The following is a 17,015-nucleotide window of genomic DNA, read 5'->3' as shown; positions in this document are numbered from 1 at the left end:
ATATGAAAAATATTCAGTCAATACACTTTTTTTTTCTGTACAGTAAGATGAGAAAAGAAATCTAAGGTACAGGGTAGAGGTGGTCAAATTGCTTTTACTCAGTATGATAAAAACAATTACTGTGGTCAGCCACAGCCATATGACACATGGTACTGCTGCTGATCCAAACTAGAGCAGAGCTGCCACACATAGAGCTACACTGATGTAGTTGCACATAAAGGAAGTGTGGGAAATGAGCAATAATGTTAGGAAAAATGTTTACAAAACAACGAAGAAAATATTTTTTCTCTTTAATTTCTCTCTCTTATTTTTCTTTTTTTATTTATCTTGTATTTTTATCATTGTAGTTGTGTTGAATTCAGATAAGGATTTTTTTTAATGCAGTTCTTTTTGGATATTTGCAAATTATTCTGATCAATAGCAGTGAATTGTGATAGCCCTTTGCTAAATTTTAGTAATACCAGATACCTCATCCATACCCTCAGGACAAGAAGCTTCAGTTTTAGAATATAACAAGATGAAGAATACAAAATAGGCAGTTTTCCTTTTTTAAAAAAAGTTTCCACATTTTTATTAAATCTTGATGTAACTTTGAAAGCAAAATTAATTATCAGGGCTGAATAACAGCTTGTATGAGAAAGTGGAATTTTACAGTGTTGATGATTCAGGAGACCAGTTAGTATTGGCAAATATAATTGTGAAGGCTGCTTGATAGATGGAGAGAGCATAAGCTGTAACATTTTAATTGGACATTTTACTGAGGTGTTGTAGAAGATGGACACATAGAAGCAATGCTTCAGTTACCAATAGCTGAAATTGCAACTGAATAAAATTTCCATGTCTTTCAGATAACTCTCATTCTCTACCAAAACAGAAAGCTGTACAACACCATTTTCATAAACAACTTTCTCAATGATGCACAAAGCTTAGCAATAACAGATATGGGTTACTGAATGAAGAACAGCATACAATGGCGCTCAAAGGAAAAACAGAGGTGCTTTGTTTTGTTTTTAAACAGCTTGTTTTTCACTGCAACAGTACAGTAACTGGTGCTTGGAAAAATCATTTCAGTGAAAGTTTTGACAATGAATAACTGAGTGTTCTTCACACAGCTTTAGTGTGTCTCCTAAGGTTTACAGCATAGTCTTATATTCTTCACTGGAGCTGACTGGAGTTTTGTCTAAATATAGAAAAGAATGTGGAACTTAATTGATACAGCCTAATGATCTATTACTTCCTTTCTTGTTCACCCTTGGTTTTCAGTTTTGTTAGTGGTGTCGACTCAATTACTCTAATCTTGATGTGTATAATTGGTGGTAGACTTGAAATTGCACAAATTTAATGGAAGACTGTCACTTCCCCTTACAGTGAGTCCACATTACAGGTCTATAGCACAGTCCATAAACATGTTGCAAAAAAGAAAATATTTTGAGTATTGTCAGTTTGTATCTTAAATCACCATCTTATCTAATTTGGCACGTTTCCCCTTAATTGTCACCTTGGAGACTGAGATTTGAACTGAATTATTACCAGATGCAATATTTATTCTATTAATTATTGAGAGAAGCACTTCCTTATTCTGGGACCTGTGCAGGAACCATAGCTCCATGCTGGGATGAGACCTTATTGCACACTGTCTCCTCTCTGTGTCAGTTTTCAATGAAAGTGAACCCAGCTGTGTGGATTAGACAGGCAGCCCCAGGGTCACTGCTGAGGTTTCACTCTGTAAAATTCACTTGGTTTATATACAGCCTGGGAGTGTTTGTTTTCAATTAGAGAAAGCTCCTGGCCATAGGAACTGTGAAGAAAGAAGCTTCCTCTGTGAAGAAAACTTGAAAGCTTGTGAATGTAAATGCCCTGACAGCAGAAGGGCATTTAAAAAACTATCAAAAATCTGCTAAGTTTGAGATTGCATGATCTTTTTTTTTGGTGGACTGATAATATTTTCCTTTTCTACAGTTCTGTTTGGAAATACATTTTTACTTTTGTTAAGGGTGTCTTCTGTTTGTTATGGTAAACATTGCAGAGATTATGCTTGTCAAACAGATGAACCCCTTGTGTAATTTCATTGGCTTCCCTGGAGCTTTTCCCTGTGCGATTTCAGGAGAATCTCAAATGGTACAAAAATGCTTTCTCTGGTTGAAGCTCCTCTTGTTCTGCATACATGGGAATGATGACTGTAATTTGGCCTTTAAGCCTTTGGTTGTTTGAAGAGCTGAATTCCCTGCTAAGCTTCCTGGTGTAAGTCACTGGCATTAAGTCTAATAGCGATAAAGACACCTTGAATTTCATGTTATGTGCCTCATAGCACCCAGCTTCAAAAACAAGTCTAGAATCAACTCTTCATCCTCTTCTGAGGGTGGTAAAGATGCTGAGCTCACAAACTGAAACACACACCCTTTTTTAAAGCAGACTGCACTTGAATGTCAAAAAATACCTGTCTTTTAAATAAAACAGTTTTATAATTAAAAGGTTCGAGTTTATTCTATGAACCTCTTCATGAAGGGAAAAAAGCATTTTCACCTTTCCCCATATGAATCTTTTACATGTTTTATTTTAAAACTAAACAACACCCATCTTCAATAGAATATCTAGAATCATAGAATTGTTAAGGATGAAAAAGACTTCTAAAATCATCCAGTCCAACTATTAACTTATCACTGTCACCTTCACTACTGAGCCATGTTCCTAAGTGCCACAACTAGATGGTTTTTCACTGCTTCCATGGACAGTGATTCTGCTACTTCCCTGGCCAGCCTGTTCCAGTGCTTGACAGCCCTTTCAGTGAGGAACTTTTTTCTAATATCGAATCTAAACCTCCCCTGGCACAACTTGAGACCATTTCCTTTTGGTCTGTCACAGAACAACATACTTTGCTCTCCTAGACTTCTCACCTCCACCTCCAGTTCTCTCAGAACTGGTATGTCTATCAGAGATAAGCAGTTGATTTTCTTTTTTTAATTTTTGAGATTTCCGTTTCAGAACATTTTTAATCGAACCATATTTACATGTAGCAGTAAGGAAGAATAGCCTTTCCAAGGTGGCAGAACTTCCTTGTTGGTTTCTCTGGAGAAAACTTGAATAAACAGGTTGATGTGTTTTCTTTTCCTTCCTAGCTTCCAAGACAGTAGACAATTTGGTACAGTTAGTTTCATAAATTTATGCCCACTATTTATCATACAGAGGGCAGGGGAAAAGTGGATCAAGAATCACGTGGCTTTCTAGAGGTACAATCAATATTCATATCCTACATCAAAGCACATTTTAATTGCGATACCTACACATGAATTGTAAAATCACATATATTTCTGGGGGATCATTTTTTAAAAATAATATTTTTGTTGGATTTGTAGTTTTAGAGTTGGCTCAGTTTCTACTCAAATATTTACTGAGACATAACAAAATTTTTAATAGTGACTTTAAAAAGTGTCACAGGTGACCTCTGAACAAGGTGATTTCTGAACAAGGGGATTAACTAGCTCAGAAACACTGTTCATTTCAGACCTCTGCTCTCCTCAGGCACTGTCTGTGTGAACCTCTTTAGAGAAATATTGAAATTGAGCAGATATCTGTCATTAGTTTCACAGTCTCCTGCAGAGCCACTCAATGTTCTTTTCTTCTTTTGTAATCAATTAGGATGCTGTTAAATGACAGGAAATTCAAGAAGTATGGTTAATGCTGATAATGAAGTAAACTGCCTGTCAACTCTGAAAGCAACACATAAATAATTTGACTGCTTAAGAAAAAAAAAAGCCCCACAGAAACTTCAGATCACCCAAAATAAATATATATTTGTATATATAAAACTCACATGCATTGAAAGGCCAGTTTTGGGTTTTAGCTGGGGCTGACTGGCAGCTTGAAATGTGCAGCATTTCTCAAGATGACCAGGATCATATAAAATTAAATTGAATTTCATTGCAGAACATGGTTTCAGGAGCATATGAAAGCCTCTCACTAATATTCTGCCACTAAATTGAATGGCAACTTTGCTTTTATTCCCTTTTATACAATGAAAGAATTAATTTCACTCTGGTTACTATCAAATATTTCTATCAAGGAGAAGCATAGTTCCACAGGTAACATCCCAAGAAATAGATATTTGGGGGAAGTATTTGGAATGAGTGGGATTTCAACAAGACTAAAGTATTAAAAAAATTACTATGAAGAACGTTTCATATGCAATTGTGAGATACTCTTTACCCTGTACTATTTAAAATAAAACTAATAAATACAACAGCTGGTTCATTGTAGACAGAGAATAGGACAGAAATCTTATAAAAAGTGTGAACAAAAATTCTTGGATCATTTTTTATTCTTAGTGACTGGTAATCCACTTTTGTTGAAGATGGTCATGTTTGCCCTGGTGGGATGTTCTGGGAAGGAGTGAACCTTTTCTTTCTGCTCCTGTAGGCAGCCCCTGTGCTGACTCAGAAAGCTGTGCTATGCTATGTGCTACAGCTCAGCTCTGTGCAATGTAGTGTTTAGCCAAAGGCCCACCTGGGCATCAGTGTCTCCATCAAGCTCCCCACCTAACAGTGCCAGAGCTCTTTCTAGGGCAGAGGTTTTTGGGTAGTCATTTTACAGAGATTAATGTACACTGCTCCACAGAGTAGGGTATTAGAATGATCTCTGAATTTTATTTCACTGCCAGTCCTACTCTGTGATACTGCTAATCCCCAAGGACTCCTTTCTTATGTTTGAGTGCCTTGATAATTTAGGCTTTTGAAGGGCTCTTTGCCATGAGTGTGTCTTTGCCGAGCTGAAGACAGAAACGTAGGACCAGCCTTGGCCATCTCTGATTGCAGCACAGTGAGGGGGATTCTAGCCTTTCTGAGAAAAAAGGATCACATACACCATAAAAGATTGATAATTACAAAAGTGGCCACATATGAAACTCTTCTGTCTAAGACCATCTCTAAGACCATCAAGCAATTGTTAATTTTTTTCAAGAAACTTTATCCTTCATTTTATCTGTATTCTATTTACTTGCATTTGAATCATTCCTGTCCTCCCCTAAAAAAAGTGTCTGCTTTTTCAGTGAGATCAGAATTCCATCCTTCCTCAGCTCTATACATGAAGGTGAAGTTATCAATAAAGGCAGTTGATAAAGGGCTAGGAAAAAGTGGTCCTACTGGAGCAAATGTTTCTTCATTTGACCACTTCCATGTCTTCCACAGTGTTGTTTCATATTATAAGGAAGTCAGGACCAGGGTGCTCAGTCTAAAAACATTTTGGTGAGTCATTTTTTTCTCTAAGGAGTTGGCCTTTCCCAGTTCTCCTCTCTGACTCACCGTAGCTGTAAATGGTGGGGCATGTATTTTTCAAAGGGCACATACTAAAACCTTCTTCAGAACAAGTTCATCTGCTTTTACTACTAATTTCTCTATAAAGTACATTTTGTTCTCTTGTAAACTCCTGGCATTCCTGGCATTGGCAAGTTCTTAAAGGCTGGACTGCAGTCACAGAAATGTTAAAAGTGTACAAGTAGTCCTTAAGTAACTCATTTATATAATTCTTTTATGTATATGAAAATAGATTTTACTGACTCAATTAAAACTATAAACTTGGATATAGAGGAAAATCACATTTTTACCTGTGATTAAGCCAGAGGTGTCCGCTGTTAATGGTATTGCGCCATCAGGATTTAATGAAAACTTTTTAATTTGATGGATTGATCTTTTTATAAAGTTTGTCCATTCTAATTATATCATTATGTGAAATTGGGATAAACTTTTGCTGTCTTGCTGCAGGCAGAACATATTTTAATATCTGAGGTGCTTTCTGTGTGACAAGATGACACTTGTTTGTCCCTGGAAAATGAGTGCCTCAGCTATAGGAGAAAATCTGGTAGATAAAGGCACTGAATTATAGACATAATGTCAGGTCACATAGATCACTATGTACCTTCTATGTTTTATTATGAATATTCGACTAGCAAAGGAATAAAACAAACCAGGGTCTTCTTTTTCTGTGCTTCTAGTTTAGGAACTCATAACTGCTCAGAAATCTTTCCTTTGGGGTGGTGTACCCTACCCTTGCTCTGAACTCATGAGTGATTTCTAATGAGAGAATTCAGCAAAAAACCCAACAGCAAAGGCTCTTGTTTTAATCCTAAGAGAAAATGTTACAAGCCTCGGAAAAAAGGAATGGTATGTTTGTCACCTTTTGCACATAAAGCCTGCGCTGAGGGTATTTTTAGATATGACATCAGTCAGGCAAAGTTTGACTTCCAAAGGAAGCATTAGGATCTAGCCTTCATTGCTTGGACCTGACTCCAGTTCATAAAAGAATTGCAATATCATGTTAATAGTATGTTGTAACTGGCTTTCCACGACACTTTTCATGGATAGATCATCTTTTTCCTGTTTTATGGATGATGGCTCCAAAAGTGGAGGATTTTAGTCTATTCACCAGATCAGTTACAAAACTCAGGTTTTCTAAATTCCAATTCAGTGCTCTATATTCCACTCTGCTAGAGCTATGGCATTCAAGCTGAGTGCTTGTGTTCAGATAGCATTGGAAAAGTCTGAATTGTTAATGAAGTAGAGATTTACACTTTAACAGCTGGTAAAGTGTTGCTTTCCTTCCTGAACAAGGTTAGCATATATCTGTAATCAGCCACTGAATCTGAAGCATGAAGCACTATATGCCGTGGAGTTTGAGCTCATAGGCAAATCAGACATTTCTGTGGAGCACAGAACATGAAAACAGCTTGTTTTCTTAGATTCTGCATGGCCACCCACCTTAAACCACACAGAGAAGCTGGTTGATAAAGTTTGCAGCAAAGAATTCCTAATCATTGCTTGCCCTCAGCAGAATGACCCATGCTGTTGCAAAACAAAATTAAGACTGTGCCTAATAGCACAAAATTTGCAATAAGGAAGCAACTGTTTTCATTTTAAGCAGTTTCCATCATGATATATTAGTAAAAGATAGAATATTAATAAAGAAAAAGACAACATGATCATCAAGATTGAGGTTCTACGTGCTACAGCTGAAGATCTTAGTTTCTGTACTGACTGCCACAGTTCCCTTTGAAAATGTTTGTATCTCTTTAGAAATATATCAGATGTTGATCTGGGATTTCTAGGAATGTAAGCCTGAATACATTCTTCCAAAATATGATTTTAAGCTTCAATATATGTCCCTTAAAATTAGTGCTGCGATACATATAGTGAAGCTATCAACAAATTAGTATTTTCCACAGAAAATTCAGTAGGATACAGAGAAAACACAGTACAACATGTTGTGAAAGATCTTGATTCAGACTAGCAGCATTTAATGTAGTATTTAGTGTAACCTTTTTATTCTGTCAATGACATCCCACAAGAGAGGTCAGCTTTATTTTGCTGGAGTTCTTATTTTATTGTTACAAATTTCTAGCTTAGCTAAAAAAAAAAGGTATTAAATCAATATCTATCTACAAAGGCTGCTATTATTATTATTATTATTATTATTATTGTTATTCACTAGGTGTATATACTGCCTCTTACATGTGATTCTCAAAGAATTATACAACAGTACGTATTTTTACTGAGCTGATAGGCAAGACATCAGAGATAATACTGACTTTGGAAGTCATTAAAAGGCTAGTTTTGTCTATGTTAATTTTGAAAAAAAAAGTTCTGACACATTTAGAAGAAAAAGTTTTGTTGGATTTTTGTGTTGTTGTTTGGAATCATATATCTATTTCAATTTCTTTCTTATCTTCTATCAAAAAACCCCAAGAGCAAAAATGATGGAGCAGAAATGTGGGAAATAAAATTGTCCTCTGTAGAATTTTGAAAATGTTGAAGGACTTCTTCCCAACTTGAAATATCACTGTATTTTGTTAGGCAAAGTTCTGTTTTCCATCCAGGTCTAGTCTTTATTACACACTTGCAATTGCTGTCTTCCTCCAATAGTTGCCAAGCAGGGAAATTTTTGAAAGGATCTGCCCAGCATAACAACACATGGTGATAAAGCAGGACACCCCCTCAAAAGCCACTTCCCTGTGTGCCAGATTTGGCTATGGAGGTCAGGTCATCTTAGCCCATGTTCTCTTCTAGTGCACACACCTCCTTGTAACATGGGCATGACATGTTATGGAATGAAGTTTGAGCTATCCCAAACTAGGCCAAGGGTTTGGGCCTGCTGGGCCTCAGTCTTGGGCCTGTGTGAAAGTAGATAAGCCTGTGGAACAGTTAGAATTTAAGTTAAGGTGTGTGCATGCTTTAGATAGGACAGTTAGAGTAGAATCACGGTAGCTGCCTTAAACTAAGATTGTTTGCATTCTTTTTCACGCTGAATGCTAATTAGAATGCACCTGCAACTGTAAACTATCTGAAACTGTATAAAACCAGCCATTTAGGGAATAAAAAGGAGAACGTATGATCTGACCATATTGGTTCTACTCTGTGTTGCTCTGTCCAGCCCCCATTAAGAGAGCCCTAGCAAAACCTCCTATTTCTCAAAAGCTGCAATCACAGACTTGGAGGTGCAGCTGCTCACCTACCAACCTGTCAGTGTCTGTCCCAAATCAGCAACATGAAATTATCTCTTTCTCAAAAGGAAACCAGCAGGTATGAAAACCTACAAATTACTAGGCAAAGCCACAGACTGTTTTTTTTAATAAATACCAAGCAGACATCAAATTGCTCTGAGGTTGTTGGGCTAATTTTTTGAGGTAAGTATAATGTATAAATGACATATACACTGTCATAAATAGTGGTTTTTTCCATATTGTGTATAGAGTATATATGTGATGAATGTTATGAATTAATTAAAAACTGCCCGTGGTTGCTGCTATGGTCCTGGGAGGGAGCCGGGCTATCCCTGTCCTAGCCCCATAGCAGACTGAATGCTGAGGCCTGGTAGACCAGGGGCTAGAGTAACGTGAATCCGACCAATATGGTTATTAGCACGTACTCCGGTTTATTTCCCGAGATGGCGGGTTATATACAGAGAGAGTCGTTTACAGTTAGCAGGTGCATTCTGATAGGCAGTGAGAATACAGAAGTATGTAAGCTATTGAAGTTTAAGGCAGCCACCGTGTTTCCTCAGTAACTGTTCTATGCTATTAGCACTCCTACCTTAACACATTCCCAGTACCAGATAACCTTATCTGGTACTATGTATGCTGGACGTACGAGGCCTACCAGGCCCAGGCCTGAGGCCTGATCTGAGGCCCAGTTTGAGATAGCTCTACCTTAGGATATAAGTCATCCTGCTCCTGCTACAACAGACAGCCGAGACAGCCCACCATCCCCCCAGAGGAAAATGCAGAGCACCCATTAGCAAATTAAAAGAGCTCTGAGCACTCAGAATGCAACCCCTCATCCTCCCAATTTGTGCCGTCACCCTGCCTTTTAGAAAAATGGGGGTTTTTCCTTTTTGCAGAGAACCCCATAGCTGGGGTGATGCTGCTGTCACTCAAAAGCCTCTGACCCCCTCCTGGCTAGAGGTACTCTCCACACCCCAGCAAGTTTGAGGACGGAGGGAAGCTGCCCCAAAGGGGAGCTGCCTCATTAAAATGTGAAAAGGAATGGCTCCTGTCTAAATGGCCCTGTCATTGTTCGCTGTAACTACCTTTTTCATCAGGGATACCTCTGCGGTGACCAGGACAAATGCATATGCATTTGTACATGCAAATAAAACCGCCCCGGTGGATCCGGGGAGGGCTTTTTTAGGGAAACTGCACCCCAAGACAAGAAACTAGATGCATCAGAGGAGAATTAGAGGGTGCCCTGGCCGAGCAAGGAGTGGACGCACCCCCTGGCCTGGTTTGAAGACTCACCCTAACCTATGAGGAGTCTGAATAGAATGGGAGCCGGCCAGCTGAAGTGACTGAGACAGACAACGGGAAACCCTCAAGGCTTTTCCCTGAGGGTAAAGAACTGACTCTGCACTCCAGTGGCAGACCCCTCACTGCTCTACCTTCTGATGGTTGACCAGAGAGAACTCCTAGTTGTTCCTATGGGAACAAGGACTCGGCATCTACTGTTTGCAGTGGAATGATGAGCTGGGACAGCACCTGCTCCTTCAGATGGCTGCAGCAGGGTGGAAAACTCCGGTCGGACTCTGCAATCCTGCTGATGACTTTAATAATGAGCTGATCACTTTAATAAAGAGATGAATATTAATAAAGGCATATGCCCTGTTCTTTTCAATGAATGTGCTTATTCTGTACAAATTACATGCATCCCAGATTCATACAAAGTGATGCATCCCAAAATAGAGGAAATCAAGCAACAATACCAGGAGTTCTGTGTGCATGAACAGGGAGCTCCTGGACAAAGTCACACAAAGAAAGAAACCCTACAGAGCAGGGATGCAAGAACAGGCAACCTGGGAGGAACACAGGGAGATTATCTGAGCAGCCAGGTTAGCAGAAATAAAACCTTGGGCCGGGTCCCTTGGGGGTCAGTATTGGGACTGGCACTATTTAACATCCTTGTTGGTGACATGGATTGAGATTGAGCACACCCTCAGCAAATTTGCTGATGCCACCAAACTGTGTGCTACAGTTTACATGCTGGAGAGAAGGGATGCTATCCAGAGGAACCTTGAGAAATGGATCCATGCAAACCTCAGGAAGTTCAACAAGGCCAAATACAAAGTCCAGCACTTGGGGTGGGGCAATCCCAAGCACAAATACAGGCTGTATGGAGAATGGATTTAGAGCAGCCCTGCTCTTAGGAGAAGGACTTGGGGGTGTTGGTGGATGAGAGGCTGGACATGACCCAGCCATGTGCACTCAGCCCAGAAAGCCAATTGTGTCCTGGGCTGCATCCAAAGCAGTGTTGCCAGCAGGGCAAGGGAGAGGATTCTGCCTCTCTGCTCTGCTCTTGTGAGACCCCACCTGGAGTGTTGAGTCCAGAGGTCCCCAACATAAGAAGAATGTGGACCTCTTGGAGTGAGTCAAGAAAAAGTCCATGAAGATGATCAGAGGGCTGGAGCACCTCTCCTGTGAAGCCAGGCTGAGAGAGCCAGGGTTGTTCTGGCTGGAGAAGAGAGGCAACCTTCCAGTATCTATAGGGGACTTACAGCAAACCTGGAGAGGGCATATAGTGATAGGACAAGGGAAAATGTCTTTAAACTGATGGAGGGTAGGTTTAGACTAGGTATTAGGAAGAAATTCTTTACTGTAAGAGAGGTGAGGCACTTCTCTCTGAAAAGGTTGCCCAGAGAAGTTGTGTCTGTCCTATCCCTGGAAATGTTGAAGGCCAGGTTGGAGGGGTCTTTGAGCAACCTGGTCTAGTGAAAGGTGACCCTGCTCATGGCAGGGAGATTGGAGCTAGAGGATCTTTAAGGACCCTTTCAACCGAAACCATTCTGTGAGTCCATGATTCTATGAAAGGTATTTTGTCTTGGTAAACAGTCAAAGAAAGAATGTCAGCACCTCTGAACGGCAGGCAGCAGACTGGGGCTCAGTCCTCCCTTCTGCCATGTATGTTCCGCATCTCTCTGGGTACGTGTAAAATGTAACCCTAACCCTACGTATGCCAGTAACAAAACTCTGCTGCCATTCACCAATGTAACATCATAATCTTGTGCCTTGGCTGCACAATGTGAAATGGGTGTTCTAAGTTTTCCCTGCCATTTTTTTTTGTCTTGTCTGTTTAGCCATTAAGTTCATTGCTTTCTGAAACAAAGATGATGTTTTATTATGTGCATGTTTGTACTGCACAGCAAGGACATGCATCTGAGTTGAAGCTGAAGAAATAAATAGTGTAATATAAATAAAATCCAGCATCAGCTGATGCATCAAAGGCAGATAAATAAAATTAACAAAACACAAACTTATGCTTGGAAACAGCATTGCCTTAGATCAACCTTTTGCTTTAGACTTGGGATGTTTTTTTGTGGTACAGAACCATTTCTTTATTACCTTTTGAAGTAGGCAATGAGTTTTCTGCTTTGTTTCTGTTCTGTTCAGAGATTAACGAGGGATTCCACCCTTGCATGAATATTTTTACTTTGTTGGGTTAAATTTTTGTTTGCCTGATCAGTTCAACTGACCAAACTGAATTAGCTACTCTGAGAATACACTCATAGCAAAGCATCTTTATAGGGTTTCTCTAATAAAAGTTTAATACAGTGTATAATTAGAAAAGGTTGAATGCTTCCATTAATTCTGCAGTGTTTTCCCACTCATTTATTCTGATAAGTCCAATATTTTGCTGACAGGATGAATATAGGCTCAGTTAAAGGTGTATGCAAATATATTTTTTTCATTGTATCCCAGAAACAAAATCTCACAGGAAGGGAAACAAAGCAGGAGTTTTTATGAGGTTCAGCTGGCATTTGCTGACCTCTCAGAGCTTTAGGGACAATGGAGCCCTCTGTGGGAATGTTAAAATGTGGGAATCCCAGTTACTTGGTTAATGGAGTTGAGTGATGTGCAGATCAGTAAGATGTCCCCAAGGAATTGGTGCCTCTCTGTTTCTGCTGCAGATCTCTTCCCCAAAGAGCACAGCCTGGGCAGAAGCCATGATGTTGCCATAGTTGTGTAGCAGCAGCAGTAGGACAAAAATTTGTAAGAGTTAATCCTACTTGAAGCGTCATTAATTCCTAATGGGGATTGTGGAGAATAATATTGTAGAGATCCTCTCCTGCTTGAAATCCCATGCAGTCTAATCCCTCAGTTTACTTACAATAGTAGTGATGGAAAACTATGCATGGATCTGTTTTTTTGTCTTCTACTTTGCTCTCTGTTTATCTCTTTTTATTGAAAAAATGGCTAAAATTAGGCTTTTCCAGGAATTTTCAAAAAGATTTATCTTTAGGAGTATGTCCTCAGTATCCTTAATATTATGTCTATTTCTCCTGCGCTTTGTGATTGTAAAAGCTTCCAATAAATGTTTGAGAGTAGATTCTTACTGAAATAATTTTAATACAGTTTCCAAACCGAAACTGTTCAGAAAAAAGCTAATGTGGAACAAATCAGTCTGTAAATGTGTTTGCCTTATAACACTCCCACCTTCCTTTTTTATTGGCAATTTCAATGCAAGATTTCACTAGAATGCCTACATTTCCATATTTTAGCACACAAAAATGCATAGTGTTTTTAACACAAATGCCTCTGATCATCTCAGGGAGATGATTTCATAGTCTTTGTTGGGTGGCCTCATAATGTATGTGTGAGAATTCTTGACTCTTCTGAACACAAGACAACAGAAGCATTTTACCTCTCCTTAAAATGCTTCAGAGTCCTTGGCAAAATAACACTTCAGTGATTCCTGAGCTGGTAAATTGGCTGCTGCTGCAGTTCCTGGCAAGGTCAGCACTGCAGTGTGTTGTAGGTAATGGAAGGCAGCTCTTAGAGTGTGTCCTCTCCTCCCTTAGAACTACTTCCCTCTTCTTGCTTGTACATGGGGGTGGGCGTGTGTGCATGCACGTGCATGCGAAGCTTTTCCTTCTTACTTTCAGTTAGCTCATCACTGGACAATGAATGTGGGGAAGTTAAAAGGTTTCATACCTTTAATAAAAATTCACAATAAGCAGACACTAAACATATAGTCGAACTGTTTCTGTGCTCCTTAGTGCTTTCAAAGATGGCTGTTCTGCTTTCTCCCCTATGCTACCCTGTGCACATAAAGAAGGACAAAGATACACAATTGAAGTTATCTTTCTTTAAAAATATTTCCCATTTTTTCTGGAAACAATAACTATATTGCAATAACACTGCAACAGTATAATCCTGTTCTTTAGACATGCACCTAGATTTTCTGAAGGGCCAGGGAAAGAAGAAGCAAGGCAAAATAGTCAATTGTCTTCCTAAGAAAAAAGTTAGCAACATTTTCCTAGAAGTGGAACATTAACCCACAGCCAGATGCCCCAACAGCTAGCTGTTCTGTGGATCCGGTTTGTGAGCTTATTCCAGTACTTTCCATTTTGTCGCTGGTGCCTTTCAGAATGCGGTCCCGCCCTGCCCAGGCTAGCTCAGGCACCGCGGCAAGCAGCAGGTACGGCTGGTGAGCAGCCAAGCCAAGTCGATCCAGTGGGTCTTGGTTCCGACGAGACGTCAAGGGCACAGGTGGCAAGGGGCAGACGATGGCGGGGAATAAAGGGAGGAGCCAGCCGAGTAAATCCAAGGGAGTTTATTTGAGGGGTCAGGAGGAGCCTCCCCACCTGCCAAGAACTTGCTCTGACCGAGCCACTTTTGGCTTTTTCAGACCCCCTTTTAGTGGGGGGCGGTACAGAGGGCGGTGAGGAGGGTACAACCAATTGGGTTCAATACAGGAGAGGCTAGGAAGGTGACTGACACAAACGAGGACCACACACAAGGGAGAGGAGGGTTTTTTTCCTGAACCTAGCCTATCACTCAAAGCCCTCCACAGAACTTTCTAGCTCTGAGGCAGGGCTGTGAGATGACAGGCAGGCTCCAGGGAGGAGGGGGGAATGGACTGACACCTAATAGTTACTGGGGGAGTTCCAGGGGCAACTAACAGGAAGGCAAAACGGGGGGTACAAGGAACAAACCATCTTACAAAGAACTTAGAAAAACTTATAAAATATAAAGAACTCATTAACACACCACTACACCATTTGTTGCAGAGCATCCAGCATGCAGGCTATAATAATCTCTGCCATGATGCCACTGATATTCTTAAGGAATCTCAGGAATGGATTTGGCTCCACTGCTTGTTGGCCTTTTTGTACTCTGTGAAAAAGATTTTCCGTTTTCTGTTTATGAAAACAGTTGTGTCTTTCTGTTGTGGTGTGGATTTTCTGCTTTAAGTTTTCAAGCTAGCTTTATATTTCATTTGTGTGTTATGATTTAAATTATACATGCCGTTATGTGTCATTTCTCTGTGTCCCTGCCTCTGTTTCTAGAACCTTCCTTGCCAGTCTTCCCTAACTCGATATATCATTTGCTGTTTCATATCATTACACTGCTTCTGCTATTCCCATTGGATCTAGTTCTGTATTCCCTGCCCTAGACTCCTCCCTGAGTGCATTCTTGTTGGTTGTTTGCTTTGTATCGCCCCGTCTATAAAACCCACGGCAGGACATGTGCTCCCTGTCTTTGGGGTCCAGCTTTTAGTTGTTATGCTTCAGTTATACCTGTAATAAATCTCCTTAGTTTACCCCAAGACCCATCTCGCCTCTAATACATCTCTGCGCCCCAAAAGCAACTGCCGAGACCACCGAAGTCCAGAGCGGGGAGGAAAAGTCTCCTCGGGGGGAAATGTGTCGCACCCCAATGCTGCCTTGTGCGTCCTGGGAAATGCACACCACAACATCTTTCCATAGACAGCTGTACTGAGTCCAAAGGAGTGTCAACAGTTGCCTCATCATCCACTCCAATTAAAGTATTTTAAGCGGGTGTAAGAGTTGGTCTGAAGATCCCTCATCTGCCTCACGACTGTCAGAGGCTGAGACCCCTACGGACCCTGGGCCACAGCACAGGAGTTCTGGCCTGATTAAGGTGGGATCCAGGGCCTCTCCCTGCAGGTGAACCCTTTAGACCAAAACACCCTTCTCAGAGATGAAGAATGGATGCTGTTACGGTTCCTGAGCCGTGTTTGCGGAGGGGTGTTTGCTCTAAACTGGCTGTACGGTACTGACTGCAAGGCTCGGGCCACCTTGCTCCTGTGTTGTAGAGAAACACCTGCAGTGCCCATGAGATCTCTCCCCCTTCCTGGCATGTTGCCCCTTGCCTCGAAAAAGAACTATAATAATCACCCCCAGAGAGGAGACTCTGAGGCCTCCCCGACGGACAAGACGGATCTATTGGCCCATGCTACGAGGACTGCAAAGGTGATCTTGGTTTCCAGCGTCACGAGGACTCTCGTCTGTTTGTCGGTAGCTATAACCCCCCTTTTCCTCTTTTCTCTCTCTCTCTCTTTCCTTCCCTTCTCTTCTATTGCATAATTGTGTGTATCAATAGATACAATTGATTTTACTTGAACTAAGTTCTCATTGCCTCTTTTTGCACTTTGAAATCAAAACGAACCATCACGACCATCCTTTGTCTCGTGACAGCAGGAAGGAAATCCTGCCATGGTGCCTGAGTCACCAAGCTAACATAAGAGACCAGAATCTTTTTCCCATTGCATACTGAATTGATACATCCTGGTATAATTATTTTATCACCTTTCCTTGTATTAGGAATGTGGAAATTTTTTTCTGGCTTCCTAGTTGCATGGTAATGGGTGTCTTTTACTGAAATTTAGGATAGAACTTGGATATACAAATACTTCTGTGCTTTTTCAACAATTTATCTGAAGCAAATTTTGTGCCACAAGTTCCACAGTTTTGTTTTTACTGATTTTGTTTACTTCACCATGATCTTCACCGTGGGCTGCAAAGGAATCTCAGCTCAGGCACCAGGAGCACCTCCTCTCCCTCCTTCTTCACTGACCTTGGTGTTTGCAGAGTTGTTCTTCTCACATATTCTCACTCTACACTTCTCTGGTTGGAAAATTACAACTGCACCACAACCTTTGTTATTTCTTCTTAAATATTACACAGAGACATTACCACCATTTCTAATTGGCCTCATTTTGTCCAGCAGCATGTCTGTCTTTGGAACCACCAGGGATTGGTTCTTCTAGACACGGTGGAAGCTTCCATCACCTTCTCACAGATTCCACCTCTGTGGCCTCCCCCACCACTACCAAAAACTTAGCATGCTAACCCAATTAAAAAAAATGGAAAGGAACACAAAATTTAAAAAAACCCCCCTAAATTCCTAAAGCTCTATTTACCATAATTATGAAGAAAAACTTAAAAAAAAAAAGTCCCATGCTTGGTTATACAATGTTATTCAAGAATAGCTATTTCTGAGTAACTCCATATGTGGGTATCCTTGTTCCGTAATTAGCATGATTTTCATTTTTGGCTTAACTCCTTTTCAAAGTGCATTAAGTTGAGCAAGAGCATATCTGTTTTAGTAAAGGAACTGAAATGTAAAATCAGCCTCCTGAAAAATGCCTTCCTGTCTTAGTGTAGTAAGTTTACAGGGTGCTTTGAACACGGAAGATGGGAAAGATCATACCAAGCCCACTGTGAGCCCAGAGCGGTGA

The sequence above is a fragment of the Prinia subflava genome, assembly GCF_021018805.1.
Source record: "Prinia subflava isolate CZ2003 ecotype Zambia chromosome W unlocalized genomic scaffold, Cam_Psub_1.2 scaffold_2cwr_NEW, whole genome shotgun sequence".
In the NCBI taxonomy this organism is placed as follows: Eukaryota; Metazoa; Chordata; class Aves; order Passeriformes; family Cisticolidae; genus Prinia; species Prinia subflava.
This window is presented reverse-complemented; position numbering follows the sequence as displayed.